The following is a 20,650-nucleotide window of genomic DNA, read 5'->3' on the forward strand; positions in this document are numbered from 1 at the left end:
GTTTTCCAACAAAAATTTTATCGGCAAGTATGAAATTTATAGAAAAATAGGGTGAAAATTGTATTTTTTCTAGTATTTTGGCTCATAACTTATCGAATAATAATTTTTCCCAAATATCATCCTATACTAAAATAAAGAGCATAAAAGTAGTATAGTTTGTCGCCGCCGTTTTTTGTGGCGCGGGGTTTTTGGGCCAACTCTCTGCCCATGCCTAATTGCTAGTACATCTACCATTCTCCTTTCTAGTTGATGTATTATATTTTTATCTTATCTATATAGTAGTTGTATGAGTTGTTTAATATTGTCAGTATAGTTTGTCGGTATTGTTTTTTGAGGCTCGACATTTTTTGGGACAACTCCCTGCCTTATGTCTAATTGCTAGTACATCTACCATTCACCCTTCCAGCTGATATATTATATTTCTATCTTATCTATGTATACATTAGTTGTGCGAGTTGTTTAATATCTTCATTCTCTTTTTTTTTTGCTATTTCAACCATAATGTATGTTATTGCTTTGAGAGTTATTACACTTGGTTTCTGCATATATCTTAGTATACGTAAATTTGTTCTTATTTAAATTACATGTTGACAATTTTTATCCTGCCTATGCTTTGTGGATTAGCTAAATGTGAGTCGTAATACATTTCTGCGAATCCGGGTTGTGGTCTAACGGTGTGACCCTCTTCCCATCAAGGATCTTTTAATCCCGCGGATTAGCCGAATGTGAGTCATAGCACACTTTTGCGAATCCGGGCATAGCACACTTTTGCGAATCCGGACATAGCACACTTTTGCGAATCCTGGTTGTGGTTATAACGGTTTTGTCCCTCTCCACATTTGTACAGTATAAAACATCAAGCTTTCATTTCGCCAGCCAGTATTCGTCTTGAGCCTCCACATACTAAGGTAAGATGTATTTTCTATATTTATTTCCTTTCCTTTAAAAACTAAAGACAACTTTTACGATTTTATCAGAATTAAACACTTCTTAATTTTGTTTTGGATAGCTGTATGATTTTTTTTTTTCTTCTAACGAATTTAAATATCTTTATGAATAATAGTAATACTTACTTAGTACTTATGTGATATGTCGTTGGCCGACAATGTCGGATAGACTGTGTTAATAAAAAATGAGGAGCGACAATGTAAATTAGGAGCGAGTAGTAGATAGATGGTTCAGTAACCGGAGCCTGATATAACTGTAAGCTTGTTGAGTAGTTGACCTTGACGCGGAAGAAAGCAAAAGTCTTTGATGTGTGGGCTATATGATCTTCTTTGGTCAGCCTTGTTTTAGATTAGGATGCCATTTTATGTTACTACTGATTGGTTAGCATATTTTAGTTTGATTTTATGTGTTTTGTTAGTTAGATGTGTCTTAAAACAAGACTCAGAAACATGATTTTAGGGTATTAATTAAAATGCTGCAGAAATTGTATACATCCACTATATTTTTTTAGCTTCTATAGACAAGACCCCTTTTAAAATATTACACATGTAAAGTTTTATTCTTTTTAGACTAGATTAAGTATTAATCTATAATATTTGTATTTTTAAGCTTGTTTGTGGTGGGGTCTTAGAACGAGACTACTATGCCAACCGTCAGGATCATTTCACTCTTCTTCTAATAATCTTTTAAGGTGTGTATTCACATATAATTTTTAGGAGTATAAATAAATGCATACAAATTCTTATCTTGAAAAGAACTATGTATCAGTCTGTTATACTTAAAACGTACATATATATCATAATATATCTATGACAGTGTTTTAAAAATCAATGAAAACATCGATAAAATTTTTACTTGGGCTGATAAACATGGAAACAAGACCAATTATAATTTACCATTCATGTTTACGAAACTCAATTGAATTTGACATAGTGAACTCAGTAACAATAAATGTGACAGCTTTACTTTACCATGGTAAATAAAAAAAAATATAAGACACTAAACTCGACACTTGTTATTTGTATTTGTTATTTAGATGAGTCTTAAAACATGACTAGTGTGTGGACCCAGAAGTCCTCTATTAAAATGCGATTTTAGGCTATTAATTAAAATGCAGTAGAAATCGTATACATTCACTATATTTTCTTAGTTTCTATAAACAAGACCCCTTTTAAAAGCTTTCTACATGTAAAATTTTATTCTTTTTTAGGCTAGATTATGTATTAATCCTTAATATTTGTATTTTAAGGTTGTGTGTGTGGGGTCTTAAAACGAGACTACTATGCCAGCCGTCAAGATTATTTCCCCCTTCTTCTAATAATCTTTTAAGGTGTGTATTAATTTTAGCATTTATTTTTATGCATATAAATTCTCATCTTAAAAAGAACTAAGTATTAGTCTGTTATACGTAAAAACTTACATATATATCATCTAGGTCACTTACTCGGGAGATGTATTAGTGGGCATAAGTAAAAGTTGTTTGTATCAATCTATTCACTGCAGAAGTTACAGATTTTTTTTCTTTTTACCTTTACACTTCACTAGAGCAAACTCTGTGATCAATGATGTGACTTGCTAATAGCAGTGATGCTCTCTAATAAACTTTTAAATATAGCTTAAGATGTGATGAGTGTATTGACCCTTTTTGTGTTGATTCTAAATTATCAGGTGTGTGAGTGTTTGCGAGTGTATGTAAATGCGTGTGTGTGTGAGAGGTGTTAGTATTCTATGTTTTACAAATTTAATGGTATTTGTTTCGCATTAAATGTTGTAAATAGATTGCAGAATAATATTACACAGTATAATATGATTAGATTTTTATCCAGAGGATGTGGACGTATAAATAAACCATTTTAATTTTACATTGACAATGCTCTTTACATTTAATTTCTATTTTATTCTCAGATAATTGTATGTTAAACATTACTTCATTGACTTTAAATACAGAAGGAGACTCTCCATCCTCTCATGATAAAGTATTCTGACTTTTTTTTTATTAGTTTCACAGTGCAAAGGGTAGTATTTACAGCTGTTAACACACTTGATCGTCAATAAAATGAGATAGAAAATAAACATAAGCTTCTGACATGTAGAGTTATCACTTTTAAATCCTATTAGATATGATAAGGGGAAAAGGTCCATATGGCTGGATCCTTCTATATATAAAGTCAATGCTTAACATACAAGATTATATATTTCTCTAAAGGTCTCTCTTTTTTTTACTGCTCGTGTGTATTTTGACCCCATATTTTTTATCAGTTAGAGAAAATGATAATATTTCAAGAAGTCAATTCTAATTTATTTTGTTAATATTTCAGACTATGTGACATCTCACGTTTTGCCGTAACATCCCAGTTGGATGGTTTTGTAGCTGTAGCTGCTGCTTCTATGTAAGTATATATCTTTTATTATTTCACTATATAGCCTTTTTTTCTGCATTCTGTCGAGACATCTATATAGCTGATTCTTTGTGTCAAAATTGTGGGCGTAGAACAATGGGAGACGGCTTAAATTAAAGGTCTCTATCCTGTGACGGCCGGAAATATAGAGGCATTCCCAAAATTTAGAAGTAACATAAAATGTTCTATATAATTTGATTACGCTATATTTACAAGTCAGTATTTAATACATGCAGTTGGTTTACTTTTTAGCCAGTTAACTCAGCAATGTATTGTACACTATATTAAAACCGGGGATAATGGTTATCTGTAATTGTGCTTTGTGTCAACTGCCAATATATTGGCTAATAAAACTGTTCGTTTTATATAGTACTAATAGTACTAAGTTTTATCACGATTGGATGCATAAAGGACAAATAGATACACACAGAGAGACTTTTTAAAGCAAAGATATTATGATGTACAGACATTATTTATTTGTAATTATTTACTTGACAAATAAATAATTTTATTCTTAATTTGTTTGAATATTAAAATATGTTTTACATTTTGAGATTTTTAGGGACTTATACACCTAGTAATTTATTAATAACCGACTAAGATGATTTAATTCTCTGCAAAATTTCAAATTGTATAAATTTACACGCAAGTAACTAAAATTCTCTATATGACACCACAACGGAGTATGGCTCCATAACAGTTAATAACGGTGGTCCTTCTTAAATGACGGTCGCGAGTATGTCTGTACCAAAGAGTCTGCCAAGGTTGCTGACCTTGCGCTACAAACTGGTTGTTAAAAGTGAGAGTTATAAGGATGTTGACTCAGGCTCCCACTATCTGTCGTGTTTACGGTTCTAAATATTGGAGTTCTTGCTGCTAAATATTTAGTATCGTGTTGTATAGTCGTGTATAAATTAATAGTTCCTAGTAAAATATACATTTTAGTATCAAAATATTAGTATTTTTTTTTTGTTTGGTCACAGGTATTGGGAACATGATGGCGTCAACAAGTACAGCCTAAATTGAATGTGACCTCTGTCCAAATTACATTTTCTCAACACCGGGCGAGTTAGAATCCCATTTTGAAGACTCCCACCCAGACAGGTTTTACTGCACCATTTGTTTTACTCTCAGGATTGTGAAGCATTTTAATGAAAGGCATCGTTTAAATGATCATATTAAAGATTACCATTCGGGTAAAAGTTTTCCTTGTACATTCCCAGGCTGTGGAAAGACGTATTCTAACAAGAAGAATTTAACACGACATTTTAAAGTCAATCATATAAAGAAGACTGATGAGCATAAATGTCCCATTTGCAAACATATATTTCCGCGTCATGACACATATTTAAGACACACCAGAACTTGCAACAAAAAGGCTAAGCGTCAGTATAAATGTTTGGAAGAAATGTGTGAAACCATATTCTCTACACTTAAATCCTACAAAGAGCATTTAAAAGACACACACCATAAAGTGAACAATAAATATTGCTGTCCTAATTGCGACACACTTTTCACTGAAAATACTAAATTAGAAGAACACATGGATGAGACCTGTACCGGCAACAACATTCTAAAAAATCCAAATATAATTCTAACTCCGGTTCAACACAAAAACATATCTTTTAAATTTGCTTTATTGTGTAAATTTTCTCAAGAAGACCCCACAAAAGCCTTTGAATTTGAAAATGAATATGACTGGAGCGATATCACTTTCCCCGTTTTGAGACCGGACAATGATTTTATTGCGCAGTTTGAAGCAAGAAATAATTGTAGCCTATCTATTTTCTTTATACATGCTGGTCGAATACTCCCATGGAACCCACCCAAGGACAGCTTGGACAACAACATAGACTTATTGTATGTAAATGGCACATTCCACTACATTAAAGACTTTGACGCTCTCGTTGGACTACAACTTGGAAATTTACATCGGAGGGCTTGCGTTTGTAGAAGATGTGGGCAGCGGTTTTACGATAGAACTGGACTGACTGCTGTACAACAGTTGGATAGGCACAAACCTACTTGCGATCCTGATAACCCCACTAAATTCGAAATGCCTATTGGAGATAAGGCTCATATGAAATTTCAAAACTACAATAGACAGAAAATGATTAGATTTATTGCTTATTTAGATTTTGAGGCTTTAAATGTGCCACAGGTTTCAACTGGTAACACTACCATTCTTCAAAAACATTGCCCTTTTGCTGCATCTTACTTACTACTGGATGAAGAGGGACAGTATACTAAACCTCTTCGAGAATACTGCGGATTGGATGCGCCACAAAAAATATTGTCTATGCTTATGGACGATGTTCAGGAAATTGAATCTATTCTCTACAGCAATAGGATTAAACAGATACCTGTATTAACAGAGGAACAACAGCGACAATTTGATAACTGCACAACCTGCCATGTTTGTGGCAAGGGCGAATTTACACTTAACAATCCAAAATCAATAGACCACAATCATTTGACAGGCCAATATCGTGGATGTTGTCACAGGATCTGTAATCTTTTTTATAGAGATCAAAAACACATTCCAGTAGTGGTGGCCAATCTAGCGCGGTACGATTCGGCATTCATAATACCGTACCTCGGACAAGTGAAAGTCGTACCAAACACTAACGATAAATTCACATCGTTTTCTAAGACTGTGGGAAAGATGGAACTCCGTTTCATAGACTCTTTTAAGTTTATGCCTCGCAGTCTTAGCGAATTATGTAATAACCTACAGAATGATCAAAAGAAAATTTGTAGGGAGTTTTTTCCTAGCGAGGAAGACTTTAACCTTATAATAAGGAAGGGTGTCTATCCTTATAATTATCTAACAGACATGTCAAAATTGAGTGAGACATCACTCCCACCAATTGAAGCATTCCACAACTCCTTGACAGATGAAGAGTTAAGTTCAGAAGAGTATGAACATGCCTGCAAGGTGTGGTCACACTTTAATATTGCTAATCTTGAAGAATATACAATGCTATATTTACGGACAGATGTGATTATCCTTGGAGATGTTTTCCAAAACTTTAGGAAGATTGTACACTCGACTTATGGTTTGGACCCTGCATATTATTTCACCGCTCCAGGTCTCGCATTTGATGCCATGCTAAAAATTACTGATGTACGGTTTGAGTTGCTAACTAGCAGAGAGATGCACGACTTCTGCAGAAGGGGGATGAGAGGTGGATTTGTAACGGCACCCCTAAAGTATTGTAAAGCCAACAATTATTACATGGGGGAGTTATACAATAAGGAGGAGGCATCGTCCTACATATACAACATAGATATGAACTCACTTTATGCAACAGCCATGTGCCAACCCCTTCCTTATGGAGGATTTGAATGGGCTGACATTGACGAATTGGAAGGCATCTTAGAAGCTGGCGAGGATTCGGAATTTGGAGCATTTTTAGAAGTGACCATGGAATACCCTGAACATCTCCACGAAGCACACGGAGACTACCCTTTTCTTCCGACTCAAGAAGAAAACGAGGACGGTAATATGTGCCTCATGGCCACTGTTCATGACAAGACCAACTATGTACTGCACCATACTAGTCTACAGCTAGCTATGAAACATGGTCTTGTTCTCAAACATGTACACAGGATCCTAAAATTCAAACAATCAAAATGGTGTGAGAAATTCATCCTTTTGAATACAGAGATGCGTAAACAATCTAAAAACAAATTTGAAGAAGACTTTTACAAAGGGTTTTCAAATTCCGCATTTGGTAGATCTATAATGAAACTGGATGATCGTGTCAATATTAAGATTGCGAAGACCAATCAACAAGTGGACAAGTTCTCAAGAAGTAGACTATTTAAAGAGTTTTATGCTGTGTCAGAGGACACCCTAGTCTTCGTCATGCATAAACCCAAAATTATATTCAATACTCCAATATACATGGGTGTTGCTATATTAGACATCAGTAAAACTATAATGTATTCGTTTTATTATGACTATTTAAAACCTATGTATGGAAATAAAATTAGAATGGGGTACAGTGATACTGACAGCATATTATCACACATATATACACAAGACTTGTACCAGGACCTAAAAAATAGTCCAATCTTCACCAGGCTTGACACATCCAACTACCCTAAGAATCATATTTTGTACCAGGCCGGGAGACGTTTTGGTTTGGGCCTGGCAAAGGACGAAGCTGCTGGAGATTTGCCAGTAGAATATGTAGGGCTGTGCTCCAAAGTGTATAGCAAGAAGAAATTGATACTGGAGACAGGACAAATAGTAGTTTACGGGATGAAGGCTAAGGGGACACAAAAATCCATGTTGCGAAAACATGTGACCTTCGACGACTACTTTCAAAGTTTAATGTCTCGAGGGAATTTTGAAATGAAGCTCCCTTTTACACGCATTTCAAGCAGTAGAATGCAAATCACTACTGTTACAGGATTTAAAACCGCTCTACGATGTCACGATCCGAAACGTTTCCTTTGCTCTGACGGGATACACACCCTACCCTTCGGAGACAAGAGGATTGAAGAGGAAAAGAAGAAAATAGAAGAAGAGGAGTCAGAGGCCAGAAGAGAAAATGAGTAAAAAAAAAAGGGGGGTCAATTGTAAATTTGTAAATCTTTTAAATCTTTAATCATCATTGTAACATATCCCACCTAAAATAAGGGAGGGAGGGAGGGGGGGATAATAAAACAGGCATTTATTTGTTGTTTATGTATATAATGTATAGTTTAAGCTCATATGCAAAAGTACGCATTTTTATTGCTCAAACCTGGGGTATGATTTTGCTATCATATCAGATAAAACATATTTTTGTTTTATTTGTTATAGAAAAAGAAGATAAAATGTCCAGATCATTGTTCCAGGAAATACCCTGCACATTTAGGTGTAGGGTAAAAACATTTGCTGCATATCCTGAATCATCCACAAATTTAGAAGAGTTTCTTTACAATATAAAACCAGAAATAGTAAATACTTTCCAGCAATGCTTAGAAACACTTGGCTCTTTTAAAGCCAATTTGCTAGTAGAAGTGGAGTATTTAAATGGAGACGATGTGGTCACTATAAACCTAAAAACAAAAAACAAAGGGTTTTATAATTCTAGTAATTTGCAAGAGTTAGTTGATAGTGAATTAGATAAAATCAAGAATGAAATGCGAGAGTATCAGTTAAAGGGAAGTGGGCATACATTTTCAAATGTTAAAAAAGTAGAATTACGTGTAAACAGACACTGTGTATATTGAGATTTTATTTCGGTTATGCACATTGTAAATAATAGTCAATTTAGATTAGTCCAGATTAACAAATATTTTTATTTTTATATGTACAAACAAGCTACCATTCATCTGTTAATAGCTGTAAAATTGTATGACGAATTTACATCATAGTCGCAGTTAGTCGATACATTGTGTTAAATGACACAAATTTACATCGCAGTCACAGCTAGTTGTTACATAACATAAAATTTGTATAAAAATTGTGTGAAATTTGAGTAAATTTTTCACGCAAATTCACGTCAAAGTTACAGTTAGTTGTTACATTGTGTGAAGTGTGTAAAATTTTTGTACAAATTGTGTAAAATGTGTGAAATTTTAGTAAAACATTTTTACATAAATTCACATCACGGTCAAACTTAGTTGTTATATTACATGAAATATGTGAAATTTGTGTACAAATTGTGTGAAATGTGTGAAATTTAAGTAACTAATTCACATCAAAGTAACAGGCCACAGTCAATTATTATGTTCGATGACATTATTAAACATTTTTAGCGAAAACATCACTAAATTTTACTTGTATAAAAGTACACAAACATGTATATTATTATTCAAACAAGACATCGTATTTCATTTAATCAATCCAGAAATTCCATGATTGATTTTCATAATTAACACAAATAGGGTAAAAACAAGTAGCAAATATTATTTTTATTTTCTTGTCGTACAGTATTGTACTTTTGTATATATGTATGTTTGAATAACTTTTCATTTAGACTAAAAGTTGTAGCTCATCATGATAATTGACTCTCAGATTTACATTGCATAGCCGTAGCGATTTGTCTATTATAATGATAACACAAAAGTAATATTAAAATAGTTCATGTTTCAATTCAATATAATAAATGTATTTGTTATTGTATAGTACGTTCACTTGATGTTTATGACTCGAGGAGACAAATTTCAGAGTATTTGATGTAAAAACTCATATGTATTCTAGCAACAAATGTATAATAGTATTGATGACATATTGTACAATAAACCTCTTGACACCATGAAAATGTAGTACTTTTTATCCCTAGTTAAGGTTTGAAGGTGATGATTTGTAGATTTAATTCTTGCAACATTCTCATAGTAATCTTGCACAGTTTCAAGACAGATCAAATAATATAAGTCTATAGAGATGTTTTTGCTTTGACAATATCTTTACTATAACCAGAGGTATAAACAAAAATGCAAGTCACATTCTATTTCCTTGTAAAGGTCCTCTGTAACTATAAAAATCTTTTGTTCTTAAATTTGATATTTGTATTAGTGTCTTCAATTTACAAGGTTGTAAGCTATTTTAAATTAATTTTTAATTTTAGAGTATTTTCTTGTAGCAAGACTTAAAATCACTTGTATCTCAAAAATGTCAAAAGATACAGCAAAATTGTTAAAATTTAAGTACATTATATAGGTTCCAACTTTTGATAAAAACAATAATACATCTAAACATTAAGAAAATTTTAAACATTATTTCATATGGATGACACTAAAGGTAAGAGGTATTTATATAATATGGTTGGAATAACATTAAAAAGAGAATGACAATATTAAACAACTCATACAACTAATGTATAGATAAGATAGAAATATAATAGATCAACTGGAAGGGGGCATGGTAGACGTACTAGCAATTAGGCATGGGGCGGGGAGTTGACAACGCACCTAAAAAAAAAAAAAAACGGCACCGACAAACTAAACTAACAATATTAAACCAACTCATACACCTAATATATAATAGATAAGATAGAAATATAATAATATAATACATCAACTGGAAAGGGAATGGTAGATGTACTAGCAATTAGGCGTGGGCGGAGAGTTGACCCAAAAACCTCGAACCACAAAAAACGGCGGCGACAAACTATACTACTCATAAAGTTCTCTACAGTTTATGTCTGTATAACTTTTATATCTACAACAAAGAAGTTCAAACAAAATTTAAAAGTTCTGCAAAATTCATTGATTTTTGAAAAAAATATACTTTCTGTTACAACTTCTCCAGGTTATAAAAGGATGTAAGAATTTAAGTAAAACGTCCCATAAATCTTGTTTTATTTATAAATATAAAAAACTTGTAATTTAAAAATACATGTAGAATAGATACAAATGACTTTGATTAAGTTACACTTTTTAATTTCTCCGAGTCTTCTTGGCCAGCGGTACCATGATTTCTGCAGAGCTACCTTCAGGTTCTTTTTCACCTAAAACACCCTTCAAGATTTGGTTCTTCAGTAGGTGTGAATGCTTTAGGCCTACATGAGGCAGACTTGGTCCCTTTCCTGATACCAAAGTCATCGAATAGAGACATTATGGGTACGGGCATTGTTCGTATTTCAAAAAGCGTTCAAGTTCCTCATCAGACTGCTTGGCAGTGGCGGTTCTAGGGCCTTGTCAAGGGGGGGGCTTGGGGGGAGTTCCCCCCAATAAATCAGGGGGGCCCCGGGTCCTCTCCCGGGAAAATTTGGAATTTTCAATGCCGTTTGGTGACTTTCTAAAGCCATTTTTAACACCTAAAACCGTGCCCAATTGTCCATATACTCCCATTTCACCTGTTGTTTGTCATGAGCAAATATACATTTAAAAAATTAAACTATGACGATTGCATTAATGAATTTCAAAACACACTGTAGACTACGGCCATATCCTCCTAAAAGCCGTTAGGCGACTTTCTACAGTTTTAACGTCTAGAACTGTGTGCAAAACCTCCCATTTCCCTCTTTATTTGTCATAAATAAATTTCTTTATTACATTCATAAATCTCAAAACATATTTTTGGGAAAAAATACTCCAAAACATCCTCCTAAAAAACTGTTTACTGACTTTCTAAAGCCATTATTAATGTCTATATCTGTGTCCAACCGTCCAAAAACCTCTCATTTCACCTGTTATTTGTCTTTGTCATGAGCAAGTAGAAGTAGAAATTTTAAACTCAAACTATGACGAACTTGCATTCATGAATTTCAAAACATAGGCCTACTGTAGACTACGAATCCATCTCCTAAAAGCCGTTTAGTGACTTTATAAAGCCATTTCTAACGGCTAGAACTGTGCCCAATTGTCCTAAAACCTCCCATTTCACCTGTTATTATGTCATGCAAGCAAGTAGACACGTTTTTGAACTTAACCTTTATCTCCATTTCATAGATCTGTCACAATATGTATAGTATCGAATTCAGTAATAGCATTGACTATATAAACTTAAACTCTAGTGTGTTATATAGTCAATGGTAATAGGCTACTGGTGCAACCGCTGATGGCTGATTTATGCCTGTGTAAAGTTAGTGGCTAGCAGACAATTTGACAACTAACTATGGAACATCATGCCCCATGGAACAACTATAGCATGATGCCCCCAGTACACTCTCGCCGAGGCGCCTCGCCGAAACGCTCGCCGAGAAATTCGGGCGAGAGCTTATGCGAGGTAACCGTGTACACACTCGCTTTGTCTCGCAGTCGAATTGGAGGCAAACTTCGATGTGGAAGTAGCGCTCGCCACTCGTGCAGTCTCGGGTCCTTTGACTCGTGTCAAAAAACCGACTCCAGATGGAGCGCCGGCGAGCACGAGGCTAGGCGAGGCGAGGCGACCCGAGTCAAGGCGAGTGAAGACGAGCGCACCGAGTACACTCTCGCACTCGCCAACGCTCGCCTTGCCTCGGCGAGAGTGTACTGGGGGCAGGAAATTAGCTGTTTCCCCGTCCTCACTCGCGCGCTCGGCGCTCGCCTTTGCCCTAGCATGTCAACAGCTGACTGCTGTAAAAATTTGATGATGCGTACAACTTTCCATAGCGTAATATTGTTTTATTCGTTATGCTAGTGTCCACAAAGATTATCTATGTGGGACCTAATACTACTCCTGCCATCGCTTTTAAGTTTGATAAAAACTACATTGATGTCTGGTTTATGAGATTGCGTATTTTAAGGACGAAATGTACGTTTAAATTTATTTTTCCAGGGTCCAAGGGGGGGCTTTAGCCCCTGTAGCCCCCCCCCCTTTGGAACCGCCATTGCTGCTTGGCAAGTGTCATTCTGTGAACAATAGTAGTTGGATTGATAGGTAAGATTAAGGTCATCATGTATTTTAAGAGAATGGATCATTGTGGAAAGTGGCAAAACTCTGTCTTTTCTGTAAAACTTTACCTGTTGAAAATCACTTCCCACGATTGGATTTAAAGCAATGTCGCCAATCACCTTAGCCTTTTGGCAGTTTATATACACATTTTCTCCATTTCTTCGCAAATGTTTTGTAGTCAAGTCATTCCTTTTGTCCATCTGCACAGAAACCCTTCACTTACACCACGGTCATGGTTAAGCCCTACAGCAATTTTCATTACTCTCATAAGGGATTGCTCTAGAGAATAGGCATGTCCAGTCAGAATCTCTATTGAAAGCAGTGCATATTTTGTACTAAACAACTCTTTTAATCCACTTCCATCCATGATGTAATCTATTGTCTTCAGAAATGACATAATTAGTTGGAACCCACCTATTCTGATAATGACATTGTCAAAATAATAATCAATTTGTAGACTAACTACTTGTTGGTCAAAAGTGTACACAGTTGCTTGTTGATTCACAGATTTGCACTGTTTAAAGTTAGTAGTGCCGTGTATTATGTTGTATTATTAAAACGTTTTTATTAGCTCGCTTTCTTGTCCGGTACAAACTTAGCAATCAATTTTATACTAACTTCCCGATGAGCTAGAGACTTGAAACTTGAAACATAGTTCACAAATGGAAGGCAATGCAATATTATATCATTTAATTTTCATATTTTCCTTGGGCTACGCCCCATGGGCTTGTTTTTATTAACTCGCTCTCTTGAAAATTCTGATACTCTCCGATGAGCTAGAGACTTGAAACTTGAAGCATAGCTCACAAAGGGATGACAAAACAATATTATATCATTTTCATTTAATTTTCATATTTCCCTTTGGGCTACGACCCATGGGCTTGTTTTTATTACCTCGCTTTCCTACAAATCTTGATATCAATTTTAAACGAAGTTCCCGATGAGCTAGAGACTTGAAATTTCAAATATAGCTCACAAATGGATGACAATGCAATATTATGTCATTTAATTTTCATACTTCCCTTGGGCTACGCCCCGTGGTAGGGCCAACGTAAACTACGTTAGTTTACGTTGGCCCCACCCATGGGCTTCCAAATTTTCCATGTTTACATTTTGAAAGAATGTAAATAAATCAATTAATTTAAGTCAGCTGTAAATACTTAAATTTGACAGTTCGAAGAGCAGAGGTTAAGAGGTACAGGACACAGGTTATGCTCCCAAGAGATTCTTTATACAAACAAACAATTCAAAATAGAGATAAACAATCTGATTGCAGATATAAAGGTGTTTGTTAATAATGTCAATTGTTATTTATTTAGTATTCTATGAGGTAAACAATAAATTAAATAGATTGATATATTTATAGTTAGTAGGTAGGCCATTCAATCTAATACATAATTATATAATATAAAAAGAAACACAAATTAACCTTAGCACACTAAAAAGTAGAAAATATTTATAAATATGTGGAGAGTATAAAATACTTGTAAGATTTAAAACTAAAAACGTGGGGTGCATGCAATTGATAATAATACATTAGTTCAATAGGTGAAGGTAATTGTAAATTATCTATTGCATGCACCCCACGTTTTTAGTTTTAAATCTTACAAGTATTTATACTCTCCACATATTTATAAATATTTTCTTCCTTTTTAGTGTGTTTAAAAACGTTTTGTTTTTTAAAGTTTTTTATTTATAAATTTATTATGTTGTAATCAAATGGCGGAGCATTAATAAAAGGCAAGCAAGCTACAAACGTTGTTTGAAAAGGGAGATTATTTGTCGTTTGTTTCATGAATCCACCCCAGCCTAAAACGTCGGACACCGGGACACATCTTCCACTTGCTGAAAATCCACATCAAGTCCACAACAGAGGGTTTGTCATTATCCTTTGAAGTATATAAGTTGCTGATATCCACAACTGTTATATCTTATAGCCCATGAGAATTTCCTTTTTAAAAGCCTTTTAAGGAAACAAACTTCCATCTCCCCAACTTCATGAGCGGGTAAAATACTTTTAAGTCTGTCTATTTTCTGATCTGGAGCAATAGTACTTTTTCGTGTTATCAGATGTATCCCCCCATTGCATGGAATTTTTTACATCCATCCAACGTACGAGTATTAAAATCAGCATTGTCGTAAACAAACTGATGAAATGCCATGGAGTCTATTTTTGCAAAGCTGGTCACATAATTACGCACACTTCCAGTCGAACGGCCTGAATAAGAGGCGCAAGATCCTAAAGATGAGACAATATCAAAAGATATTCTCTACCCAAACTTTTTTTAAAAGAAAGCTGATAACCCTAGTTGCTAAGGGGACAAAAAAGAAGAAGGTCTGGCAGCTCTAATGATACTTTTTTACCATAAAAGCATACAGTTCTGCAATTTCTCCCAAACAATTTTGTAGAGCTTAAAAAACAAATAATTTATATAGTGAAGCTTTATTATGCACCTAATAGTTACAGAGAAAAAAAATAACATGTAAAATTCCCATGTTATTCTTGTAAGTAAACTGTTGTATTTTGCTTGTTAAGAACATATTTTGATAAAAAGTTTAAAATGTATTTATTTCATACTAAACTATTAAAATTTAAAAGCATTTTTTACCCTCCCTGTTGCAGCAAACCTACGTACTCGTTAAACCAATGCTATTTCAATGGGGAACAAATGCGATATTTTTAAAGTGACGTTTTAGGGTAAATTGAATCAGGCAAATGGAAATTCACTTAGTCTGCAGGTTTGCTGTGGTGGTGGTATATTGTAATTTGTATTAATTACTTTGTAAATGATAATGTACTTGGTATCCATTTTCTGGAAGTAATATAAATGTTAAATATTCAATATTCAAAAATTTCTTAATAAAAAAACTTTATTTAAATTACTATAAATCACTTATTATTGGTTCGATTTTCATCACCAGATACTCAATGTATGAGGAATGTAATGCTCTACAATTCATTTATGATTTGTTTTTCTGTAGGCTAAACGATCTTTGACGTTTTAACAATAACTAAAAAATAACCCTGAATTTCAAGGTATTTGTGGTCCCAGGTCAGAAGCTCAATTGGAAAAATGGGACAAACTCCAAATCCTTTTACTTCTATATAAAACGAAAGGATTAAAATAATTGCCAGCTTTTCAGAAATTATTGCAGATAGATTAATCCAACTGTCACAATGGGTTCCCACACTCCGGACTGCTCGCCTAGACTACTTCCTTTACTACTTCCTACGTCGTGGACCTGTTTCCCTCCCTTCCCATAGCATTTTAGAATTGCAGATAGATTAATCCAACTGTCACAATGGGTTCCCACACTCCAGACTGCTCGCCTTGACTACTTCCTTTACAGTACTACTTCCTACGTCGTGGACCTTTTCCCCTCCCTTCCCATAGCATTTTAGTATTGCAGATACATTAATCTAACCGTCACAAAGAGTTCCCACACTCCGGACTGCTCGCCTTAAATACTTCCTTCACCACTTCCTACATCATGGACCTGTTTCCCTCCGTTCCCAGAGCATTTTAGAATTGCAGATAGATTAATACAACTGTCACAATGGGTTACCACACTCCGGACTGCTCGCCTTGACTACTTACTTTACCACTTTCTACGTCGTGAACCTGTTTCCCTCCCTTCCTAGAGCATTTTAGAATTGCAGATAGATTAATCCAACTGTCACAATGGGTTCCCACATTCCAGTCTGCTCGCCTTGAATACTTCCTGCACCACTTCCGACGTCATGGACTTGTTTCCTTCCCTCCCTAGAGCATTTTAGAATTGCAGATAGATTAATCCAACTGTCACAATGGGTTCCCACACTCCGGACTGCTCGCCTTGACTACTTCCTTTACTACTTCCTACGTCGTGGACCTGTTTCCCTCCTTTCCCATAGCGTTTTAGAATTGCAGATAGATTAATCCAACTGTCACAATGGGTTCCAACACTCCGGACTGCTCGCCTTGACTACTTCCCTTACTACTTCCTACGTCGTGGACCTGTTTCCCTCCTTTCCCATAGCGTTTTAGAATTGCAGATAGAACTGTCACAATGGGTTCCCACATTCCGGACTGCTCGCCTTGACTACTTCCTTCACCACTTCCTACGTCGTGAACCTGTTTCCCTCCCTTCCCATAGCATTTTAGTATTGCTGATACATTAATCTAATCGTCATAAACAGATCCCAGACTTCACACTGCTGCCCTTGACTACAATGTATCGAGTAATCTTTAGCATAATCTTTGCTAAATATTAACAAGTGATGTTTTTCCTCTTGTACTATATTTGTAATTTGCTAGTATACTGTGGGTAGTTGGCTTATTATGAACACATGCTACAACTTCAAGTCTTTTGTTTACTTTATCCTTGTTATTTAATTCATCCAACATGGTTACCTAGCAACTCATAAGACTAATGTTAAAAAAATGTGATTTTAAGTTTCATTTTTCTACGTAATTAGATTTTTGTTGGCAGTTCTAACTGCAGTAAACTCGTTTTTAGGCCAGAAATAAACTATTTACAACATTTGAAGAAAATCGTCGGAGCCGTTTTCGAGATCTTTTTTTGCAAGCAAGCATACATACAAGCAAACATTGCTCGTATTAGAGTATAGGATTTTTGCAAGCAAGCAAGCATGCATACATACAAGCAAACATTGCTCGTATTAGAGTATAGGATTTGTAGTGATTCTGAGTCAGAATTGGTTATGCGAGTGAGTCAGAATTGTTTATGCCAGTCAGAATTGTATAAGCGAGTCAATATTGGGATATAGATTTTTAATTTGAGTCAGAATTTGTTTGCGATTATATGTATATAAATATATATATATATATATATACCTATATGAATATATATATAAATATTCATATATATACCTATATGAATATATATATATATACATACCTATATGAATATATATATATATATATATATATGAATTTGAACGGATGGTGTTTTTGGCCTCTAGGGACCTCAAAACAAACAAACAAATCGGTCCCGGGTCCAGGTCTTACCATGAGTACTACGGTAATAGCTTATTCCCTATATGGGAAATTCGCTAAAAATGTTATAAGATTTACCAACAGAGTGCAGCACTATATTTTTTCTGCATTTATGAAAACAGCTAATTTGAACTAAGCAGCAACAAAAAACTGTTATTCGCAACGAGAACTGTCAAAGTAGGATTGTTTACAGTTATGTTTATGTTTTTCATTTCATGAATAATTTGTGATATTTTGCGAATTGTTGATAATTTATTTTTCTCTATTGTTTAGGTGAAGTGGTAGATATATATATACGTCCGTGAACGCGATAGCTTGAGTAACTTTTGTCTGATTTTGATGAAATTTGGTTCTAAGGTGTAAGGCAGGACAAACTTGGATGAGTTCGCGAACCAGCATGATCGGACCATGGGAACGGGGTTTTACGAGGGGTTTTGTAGGGTAAAAAATGTTTTTTCTAGTTTTTGACCCTCAAAACACAAAATTTCCCAATTTCTCTCTAGACCTTTTGAAAGAGCTAAAAAAAAACAAATAATTTAGTATATCAAAGTGTTTTTGCACGGTTATTAGTAACGGGGAAAATTCAAGAAATTATAAATTTAACATTCCAATGTTATTCTAATGGAGAATATTGTAAAATGTTGTAATTTGCTTGTTTATGGATATATTTTGATAAAACTTGGCAAATTATTCATTTTACACTAAGCTATTAATATTTTACTAAAAAGCCCCACAGTAGTTTCCTTGTAGCAGCAAACTTAGGTACTCGTTAAACCTAATGTTATTTAAATAGATTTAATTAAAAATCAATTCAGACAAATGGAAATTCGCTTAGTCGGCAGGTTCGCTGTGGCGGGGGTATTATTTTTCATGTTGATGTCCCTAAAGGCCCGAAACACTATTCCTTAATATTCTTTACGTAACACGTCCATGAATGCAATTGCTCGACTAACTTTATGCTCATTTTGATCTTAAAGGTCTAGACCAATCTGAATCTTTGTGGTAACTTTAAAAAACCTGGTATATTTTGATAATTATCTTATTTGTTATTTCCAATATTCGTGTTTATTTTTAATATTTGTATCAAAGCAATAACACGTATACATTATTGATTTCATAAAAATTTAGGAATCATTATATTCATATCCTTAAGGTTTTATTGTTGTTCAGATTTCTTATGCTTAGGTTACATTGTTTAAAAAAATTGATTGTTGCAAAATTTATGGTATGTAAAAGCAGTTAATAGTTAGACGTAGATATTACATTTATACATCTATTAAATTTAAACGATTTAATGTTTTCATTTAAAATTATTTTGTTTCTTTTTGATAAAGGTAGGTGTGTAATACTTTATTGACTTTACTGTAATGTTGTATTGCTGTTTGGACTGTACAGGAAGATTCTCTTAGAACTCTGTCACATTACTACAGTTAACTATGCGATAAGATAGTCTTCAAACTACCTAAGGCGCTTCAGTATAACTTCCAACTCTGCAGTTTGAGCCACTTTGAAGTACAATGATTTTGTCTTGAATATTGAGTTTCAAAAACAATAAAACAACAAAAAAGTTATAAGTATATCTGCGTCATAATTTTAAGTGGTTTTTTTGTTTTTTTTACAAAAATGCATTTACGTAGGTTTGCGTATAAAGTTTACACGTTTAGCCTCTAGATCACGTTTTTTTTTATAAAAAAAAAAGTTTAAATACATGTTGTACTGTCGGTGATTTGTATGTTTAGAACCAAAACGAACATCCTCTACATTCCTGGGGTTGTGAAGAGTCGTGAAATTACACTTATATGAACACGAAAACATTAACATTAAATTTTGCCAAATTATAATACTGTGAGCGGTCACGTGGTGTAGTCGGCAAAAGATGAGTCATGACTGGACCTTAATCCAAACATTTTTGCAGTTCTTTTAGCGATTTCATCGGCCATGATATTTTCTTTGTTCCTAATTGCTACATATTTGGTCCTAGTCCGTAATCTGGACATCTTTGGTTGAAGTAAAGGTTATCAGCGGTCTTGGATAGTTTTAACTAGGTATTCTTGTAGTTGTATGCTATTTTTGCTTGACAAACACCTAATAGAAACATATTTAGCCTCTGGATCACGATGTTTACAAATAATAAAAAGGTTACCTGTTGTACCTGCTGGTGATCCGTGGTTAGTCAGCAACCAAGGTTTCGCCTAAATACGGATCACCGAAGGTCGTTGACAAACTTATGGGAAAAAGTATGTGTCAGAATGCTGATGCCGTTTATTTAAACTGTCTTAAAAGGCTTTCAATCTACTATTGAATAACCAACAATATTACTTCAAAAAGGACTCTTGATTTTAAATCAGATGTGTAAAATAATACTAATGATTTAAAGGGGCTTTTTAACTAAGTTTCCATTCTAATAACGATTTTATTAAGTTTCAGTGATGTTTACCATGATGAAAGACTTAATGGGGAAAACATTTGATTACGATATTTCACACAGTAAAACTAATGAAGAATGTATAATATAGGCTATGAAATATAGAAATTAAAAATAACATTACATAATCAAAGCTGCGTTGTTCAGTTGTTTATCTTGAACATGCAATATTTAAAAATAAAATTAAGCCAAAATACGAGATAGTACTTTATTATAACAAACTTGTTAAGTAGGTAGCAATTTAAAATGACTGAAAGCTCTTCCAAAAGGAACAATGTAAAACTTTGGTATACACCAAACCTAGCACTTAACCGTAAATGTTTCTCAAGAAATTACCAACAGGGTTTACAAAACTTATCGTTTAACTTAACATTTTACAAAACATCGTTACAAACTTATGGCAGTTTGATAACATTTATTGTTATTGTTTGATTAGCCTAAGGTCTGATCTTAAATATTTTTTTCTTCAGGTAAAACGAAGTTGTAATTTTGTATTTTACAGCTTTAGCTATGCATAACACATTAACGTTCAATTAATACGTTTTAGCGAATTTCCCTA

General features: G+C 34.1%; 1 protein-coding gene across 8 annotated transcripts in view; it reads left to right on the plus strand.

Annotated features, from left to right (window-relative positions):
- The window catches only part of LOC128988985 (uncharacterized), a 388,279-nt gene that overhangs the window by 36,082 nt on the left and 331,547 nt on the right, over window positions 1–20,650 (plus strand). The gene's annotated exons all lie outside the window — the stretch shown is intronic.

The sequence above is a fragment of the Macrosteles quadrilineatus genome, unplaced genomic scaffold (assembly GCF_028750875.1).
Source record: "Macrosteles quadrilineatus isolate MER2022 unplaced genomic scaffold, UCM_ALF_1.0 Scaffold_1__1_contigs__length_201487025, whole genome shotgun sequence".
Lineage (NCBI taxonomy): Eukaryota > Metazoa > Arthropoda > Insecta > Hemiptera > Cicadellidae > Macrosteles > Macrosteles quadrilineatus.